This window comes from Nannobrachium achirus, assembly GCF_963921795.1.
Source record: "Nannobrachium achirus genome assembly, chromosome: 9".
Classification (NCBI taxonomy): Eukaryota; Metazoa; Chordata; class Actinopteri; order Myctophiformes; family Myctophidae; genus Nannobrachium; species Nannobrachium achirus.
Genome location: NC_137818.1, coordinates 5,412,974 through 5,421,673, shown reverse-complemented (window position 1 = coordinate 5,421,673; position 8,700 = coordinate 5,412,974).

Below are 8,700 nucleotides of genomic sequence, written 5' to 3'. Positions count from 1 at the left end.
GAATGAAAAAAAGTGTCCATCCACTAGATTAGAATGAACACACATGAACACACATTTTCTCAATCAGCTAAACGAGGGAGCGAACACACAAACAGAGAAAAGCATCTCTCTGATCTCAGGTCATTTTGACATCTTAAAAAAAAAAAAAATGTTTTTTTTTTCTATACAAAAAAAACGTCAAAAACCGTCATTGGCACAGAAAACACATTTTTGGCCACTGCTCCTACAGTTTTGGCCCTCAAATCACGCAAATTGCTACACAGTATGTCTACACTCATCCCATCAACATGAATCTGTCCCATATAGCGCCACCTTCAGGCCGATTTTTAAAAACACATTTTTGGACACTGCTCCTACAGATTTTGCCCTAAAATCACGAAAATCACTACACAGTATGTCTACACTCATGTCATCAACATGGATCAGGAAGATTTTGGAAAAACACATTTTTGCCCTGTTTGTGGAGATAAGTGACCTACGGTCGCTTATCTCCCGATTAGGGAGTCTTACTGGTGAAAATAGCCATCTAATGTGTGTGTGCGCGTGCAGGGGCGTCACACCAAATTCTGGGCCCTGGGTACAAGGATTCACTGCGGGCCCCCCATGAATGTTAACTATTGAAAAATAGCAGATATACAAGCTCACAGCGCGGCACCGAGTGCCGCGTTGCGAGCTTGTAGATCTGCTATTTTTGAAAAATCGTGAAAATGTGTGCCAAGAAACCTATGTTTCCATGTCAGTGATGCTCAAACTTTTTCATGTGAAGGACCCCCCCATCTCAAAATATTTAGTTCCAGGGACCCCCCAGAAGCAAAATTTGAGTTACAAATGTTCACTTAAAAAATACATATATTCAAAGATTTGCGCACCTTGTCACGACTTTTCAAAAATAGCAGATCTACAAGCTCGCAGTGCGGCACTCTGTGCCACGCTGTGAGCTTGTATATCTGCTATTTTTCAATAGCTAAAGTTACTAGGGCCCCTCCACCTTGGGCCCTGGTAACTCGGTCCCACTTTCCTACCCCTTGTGACGCCCCTGTGTGTGTGTGTGCGTTCGCGTGCAGCTCTCATTACCTCCTCCATTCATTATGAATAGAAGTGTAAGTGTTTTCTTCAGCCAACTGTTTGTCTAAACTCAAGTGTGGTCAGCGATGACAAACAAGACTCACCACTAGATCTCTATCTGAAGAAACCAGTTTGATCATTACTGTGTGAACCAAGACTCACCACTAGATCTCTATCTGAAGAAACCAGTTTGATCATTACTGTGTGAACCAAGACTCACCACTAGATCTCTATCTGAAGAAACCAGTTTGATCATTACTGTGTAAACAAACAAGACTCACCACTAGATCTCTATCTGAAGAAACCACTTTGATCATTACTGTGTAAACCCATGTGAGACTCACCACTAGATCTCTATCTGAAGAAACCAGTTTGATTATTACTGTGTAAACCCATGTGAGACTCACCACTAGATCTCTATCTGAAGAAACCAGTTTGATCATTACTGTGTAAACCCATGTGAGACTCACCACTAGATCTCTATCTGAAGAAACCAGTTTGATCATTACTGTGTAAACAAACAAGACTCACCACTAGATCTCTATCTGAAGAAACCAGTTTGATCATTACTGTGTAAACAAACAAGACTCACCACTAGATCTCTATCTGAAGAAACCAGTTTGATCATTACTGTGTAAACAAACAAGACTCACCACTAGATCTCTATCTGAAGAAACCAGTTTGATCATTACTGTGTAAACCCATGTGATGATGAGTGAACTTAGATCTCTATCTGAAGAAACCAGTTTGATCATTACTGTGTAAACCTGATGATGAGTGAACCCACTAGATCTCTATCTTGAAGAAACCAGTTTGATCATTACTGTGTAAACTGATGTGAGACTCACCACTAGATCTCTATCTGAAGAAACCAGTTTGATCATTACTGTGTAAACTGATGTGATGATGAGTGAACTTATGAGTTGAATGAATCTGTGCTATTAACTCATTGAGTGCCTATCCCGAACTAGTTCGGGATATTCGGGATCAAAAACAATTTTTTATTTGCTATTTTACTTACCCTGAGCTGCTTGGAGCAACGTGGGTGGTCCCGGCTCGCCCAGCGCTCACCAACGAGAGACGCTAGATGCTCCGACGATTTATTCCATTGAAAATGGTTTAAAATAAAGTTTAGACCCCCCCAATGTTCACCCAATGTTCATTGTAGGCGGCGCGACGTATTCCAGGGTGCCTATCCCGAACTAGTCCGGGATATTTAATGAAATGAATAAAAATGATAAGAGGCCTTCTGAAGCCTGGCCTGATTTTTCTAGCTACTAGCCGAAAGCTAGCAACCTCCCGGCCGGCCGTTATTTGCGAACGAAATCGCCAATCTCCGCCTAATCCAATGAAAGACCACATCTTTGAAGGCTTATATCTCTGGATTGTGTCTTTAGGGAAGCGGCGCGAGGTTTATTTACGGCGAAATCGCCCAAAAATGTGCTTTTAGATGACAAAATGGGAATAGCCATTCTGTTAGCATTATCATCCGGGACCTTTCCATGACGTGCATGAACGTGAGCACGTGAGGTCCTGGAAGGTGAGGTCCTGGAAGCTAAAGCGCTCGCCTATGAGAGATACCCTGGCATTCTTTGGCCCCTAGAGGGCGCTGGCACTAAATGAGTTAAGCTCTTATCCAGAGCGACGCTTTCTTACAAGTGGTCTCGTGGTTAGAGTGTCCGTCCTGAACCCAGTCAAATTAAACGCTATGCCTCAACTCCTACATTCCAAGCGCTTGTGTGGGTGGGGGTCCCCGGGGGGTCCCCGGTTCACATAGGATTATTTTGGGGGTTCACAGCCTGAAACAGTTGAATGAAATACTAACAGGGCATTGAATGGAGCTTATTGATTGATTGATTGATTGATTGATTGATTGATTGAAGAATTTATTATAAGTTTGCATAGGAAAAAGGTACAGTTTCATGACTGTACAGGTCAACTAAAAGGAAGGACGCCCAAGAAAGCCCACCGCAAGGCGTTGTGGGCTTGTAGATCTGCTATTTTTTCACTTTCACTTTTTGGTTTCGTGTGACGGTCTTGTGTGATATATCAGGGCTTAGCTTGTGTGTGTGTGTGTGTGTGTGTGTGTGTGTGTGTGTGTGTGTGTGTGTGTGTGTGTGTGTGTGTGTGTGTGTGTGTGTGTGTGTGTGTGTGTGTGTGTGTGTGTGTGTGTGTGTGTGTACTGTACACAGTAAGAGTCCACACACACACACACACACACACACACACACACACACACACACACACACACACACACACACACACACACACACACACACATATCCTGAATCTCCAGTTTATTTTACTGACACAATAATGTCTTCCTCTTCTGCACTTCATCCCTCTTTCATTCAATCATGTCTTCATCTCTCTCTCTCTCTCTCTCTCTCTCTCTCTCTCTCTCTCTCTCTCTGTCTAATCCATCTCTCTATCCCTCCATCTTTCTCCTCTGTCTGTCTGTCCATTTCCTCCTCTCCTCCTCCTGTCTTCTGTCCATATGTCCTTTTCTTTTTTCCATCTCTCTCTCTCTCTCTCTCTCTCTCTCTCTCTCTCTCTCTCTCTCATGTAAGATGGATGAGTGTTAAATTATAGAGCTGCAGCGAACCCTCTCTTACTCTCTCTGACACACACACACACACACGCACGCACGCACGCACGCACGCACGCACGCACGCACGCACGCACACACGCACGCACGCACGCACACACACACACACACACACACACACACACACACAGAGAGGCAGACACCAGAGCCTCAAGGAGAGCAGAGAGTGGGCTGTGGTTACAACATATTTGTGATAATAATTGTATATTTAGAAAGAAATGCCTCTGCGTTTGATATCCCCCCTTAATTATTTTATATGTCCAGTGTGGTGTTGACGTGTGGAAACCTTGTACGTCCAAAACCGTTCGTTCGTTTTGTATATATCTTAAGAAAAAAAAAAATGCTGTGAAAATAAACTAGTGAAAATAGCCGATCTACAAACACATGCAATGCGAGGCGTTGTATGCTTGTATTTATCATTTTAAAAAATGATTTAAAACTAGTGAAAATAGCCGATCTAAAAGCACACAGCGCCTCGCGGCGCGAGGCGTTGTGTGCTTGCAGATCTGCTGTTTTCTCTAGTTTTGTGCAACAGTCTTGTGTGATGAAGCAGGGCTTTTACTTTACGAAAGAAACTTACAAATTGAAACTTGGAGATACGAGGTTTCTGCCCGACAGTGAGAACATGTTTTATCCCTGGAAAGCATCTAGTTAGATTTTAACCACTTTAACCATTATTTTATACTTATATACCTTCAAAAATAGCAGATATATAAAAGATCTGTAGAGCTACTTTTTTTTGAAAAATCTTGAATATTTGTGCAAATTAATTTTGAAACTCAAATCTTTCTCTTTCTCGGGGTCCGTGGCACAAAATATTGTGAGATGGTGGACCACGGTCAAATAAATCTAGTCGATTTTGAATATTATTACAAAACATGCATTTTGGCTGTTTGAAAATGGCCGATCTATACAAGCTCACAACGTATTGCGAGTTTGTAGATCTGCTATTTTATTTGCTTGAAAACTTGGCACTCTCTGTACTTTAAGTACATTTTGATAGCAATACTTTTGTACATTTTGATTACTAGACTTTTACTTGTAACAGAGCATTTCTTCTTTGCACTATTGATTGCGACCAAAGGTCGCAGTTTACCATGAGAAATGTCACAACCTGTCCGTGTGTAGACGGTACACGTGTACATATTTTTACAGTCTATGGGTTTGCCACTCTGACATCATGCTCTGATGTCACTGTGATGTCCGGCACATCTTGTCCACGTATCCATGTATCTCTGAAGGTCACGCCTGACACTGTGGTTCCCTTAATTGATCACAGGTGACATCACCTATGTAAAAGTCCATACATTGGTATTCCCTAGAATCCCCTTTATGCCCATATATGAAGATCCCTGATGTCATGAATATATATCACTGGCCAGATGGCCAAGTCATGGCCCATATCTGTTTGGCTGGTTCAGATAGGGATCTCCATAAATGGTAAATGGTGCATTTATATAGCGCTTTTATCCAAGGCGCTTTACATAGATGTGCATTACATTCACCCATTCACACACACATTCATACACCGATGGCAGAGGAAACCATGCAAGGCACCAACCTGCTCACCGGGAGCAACTAGGGGTTCAGAGTCTTGCTCAAGGACTCTTCGACATTAACTCAGGGGGAGCCCGGATTCGAACTAGAAACCCTTCTGGAACTATTCGTGCTGTAATAACGGTTTCTCTACCCCTGAACTATGCCGCCCCCGATCTCCATGTATGGGCATAAAATATATTGTATGTTGTCATGTATGGGAACCACTCTAACAGAATCCCTTTTATCACTTTTTTTATCCCTGATGTCATCAATATTAAGCCCATATCTAACAGGACTTCATATGGGAATGCCCATATGGAGGAAGACAGCCCATATCTGTGTGGCTGGTTCAGACAGGGATCTCCATGTATGGGCATAAAAGGGATGTACTACAGTACATGGATCTCCATATATGGGTAACTGGTCCGATATACATGACTGGCCAGATGGCCAAGAATTGGTGTCGCCTTGAGGCGTCTTACTAGTACTTTTACTTAAGTAGAAAACGTTTGTACTTTTTCCACCACTGAGTATATAGAGCCTAAGTGGTTAAGAACCCCCCCCCCCCCCCCCTGTGTTTGTTTTTACAAATAGAAGCGAAGGTGTAGTGTTTCATGAACCTGGGTTGGTTCAGGCTGAAACTGGGAGGCAAAATAAAGTCAAAAGTATTAATTTACCGGCAAGGCAACAACAGCAACAAAGGCAAAGGGCAAACGGTCCAAACATCTACAATTACTGGATCAAAAAGCCAGGAGCAGGCAATATGTTACAGGATGTGGGGAGTGGAGGACAGTGTCCACACAAAGTGCTTTTTTTAAGTGCTACAGCTAGGCCTGGAATTTCACCATTTTAGGGGCAAGGCCACTTGGCCAAATGCCAGGGCAGGAAGGCCATCAAATAAAACAAGATTTTAGTGGTGCCATGGCATTAGTCCGAAGGTTCATTAGTCCGAATCTGTTAAGAATACTATGCCTAACTCTAACCCTAACCCTAACCTTAACCTCAGTAACCCTAACTAAATTTGGACTAATGAATCTTATGGGCAGTCCCCGATTTTAGTCCATTGAAATAATGTGTTGAATTTAAGGGTTACAGATGATAACCAAATCTGCAGTGAAATTGATAAATGAGTCACTGGATTGGTTTAAAGATGGGGACTCGAGAATCTCAACAAAAGACACTGGTGTCTACATGACAAGAAAGAAACACCGGTGTCTAATGTCTACATATTGAAAAGAAAGAAACAGAGGAGAAAGTGGTCCAGTCAGCTGGGGCATTAAGGACACTGTGGCCTCAGGTCATGCCATTAGTTTGAGGGGCATTAAGGCCACTGTGGCCTCAGGTCATGTCATTGGTTTGAGGGGCATTAAGGACACTGTGGCCTCAGGTCATGCCATTGGTTTGAGGGGCATTAAGGACACTGTGGCCTCAGGTCATGCCATTGGTTTGAGGGGCACAAGGCCAAACTGAGGGGCAACGACGGCCATGGCCTTCATGAAAGTCCTAGCCTGGCTTTAGCCAGACGGATAACATGGGTTCACTCACACTTTCCTCCACAGAGGAATGTGTGAGTGAACCCATGTTATCCGTTTGGCTAAAGCCAGGCTATGAGATTCCTGCCATGGCTACAGCACTGCTTCTCAAAGTGGGTGCCTTTTTTCCCCCCGGTTGTTTCGCCATTTAACTTCACCTTAAAACCCTTGAGTGCCGCGCTGCGAGCTTGTAGATCTGCTATTTTTGAAAAATTGTGAAAATGTTTGCAAATCTTTGAATATACGTACAGTATATCTTTCAAAGCAAACATTGGTAACTCAAATCTCTGCTTCTGCAGGTCCCTGGAACAACATAGATGGGCGTCCATCGCCAAATAAATATAATTCTAGGGGTCATTGATTGATTGATTGAAGGCTTAATTTATTTATTGAACCCTACAACCCCGTTCATGCACTCAGATCAGCCAACACAGGGAAGCTGACAGAACCTTTGCTAAAAAACCCAGGACAACCATCCACTCACCCTAGACTCTTTGCCCTCCTGGCCCCCAAACTGTGGAATAAACTCCCAGTTGCACTTAGAAAAGCAGACTCACTCCCTAGTTTCAGCCGTGGACTGAAGACTCACCTCTTCAGACTCCACCTTAGCCCATAGCACTTACTGTAGCACTGCCCACCCTCAAAATCTCAAATGACCATACATGTAATTTAGATAGCATTTTAATTTGTTTTGTTATAATTTGTTTTGAAGTTTATACTGAATAGGTGCTTGGTCTACCTGTTTTTGAGCGGTGGTCACACCGTCTCCTATACAAGGCCGTGTTTGTGTGTATGCGTGCGTGTCTGTATGTAGCCTGAGTCTGTATGTAGCCTGCAATACCTGTAATGACCACACATGTTAAGGGAGGGGCGCTGTTGGTCAGGCCAGGCACACTCACACTCACGCATGCACACACACACACACACACACACACACACACACACACACACACACACACACACACACACACACACACACACACACACACACACACACACGCAGCCTCCACCGCTCTGTTCACACGGGTGTGATTTTTCTTAGATTAGCCTACTATTTCTTTCCATTTGATGTACTGATGTTGATGTACTGTATTACCTTGCTTATTGTAAATTGCTCTGGATTAAGAGCGTCTGCTAAATGCTTAAATTGTAAATTGTAAACTAACTAGACCAGGTCAACCTGGTTGTGCCAGACCCCCTGTCTGTCATCATCATTTATGACATCATGCCTTTTGTAGGCATGTCATCATCATGTCATCATCATATATACCCTTTATATAGAAAACCCGGACAGACCGACATTTGCTTATGTAGGCCTACCCATTTCATGGGTCTGGCAAAAATCAAACCTCGGTTCGAAGTGAAGCGGTGAACTTTTATTCTATGTGTTCTAGAGTTATGAACTCTGTGATCTATACATTCTTTATATTCTGAATGAATGAATGATTTTATCTGGAGGGCCGAATTATCATGTGATTATTCTATGTGTTCTAGAGTTATGAACTCTGTGATCTATACATTCTTTATATATTCTGAATTCTACATTCTTTATATATTCTGAATGAATGAATGATTGTATCTGGAGGGCCGAATTATCATGTGAAGCTTGACCAATCCTCAAAGTATCCAATCATCAGACCGGGACGGACACTACACACATATTCTGGTCGTACAGGACAGATAAAACCTGTTCATTCTGAACTGAAATGGCCATATATGGACATGGGACACACATTTTGCTTTTTGAAAAAGCCTATTCATTCTGGACTGATATTCTGGACGTACGGGACAGATAAAACCTGTTCATTCTGGACTGAAGCGACCATATATGGACATGGGACACACATTTTGTTTTTGATAAAACCTGTTCATTCTGGACTGAAATGACCATATATGGACATGGGACACACAAAGCCACTCCTTGGAAGCGGCTTTCACCGCTTCAAAAATACGGTT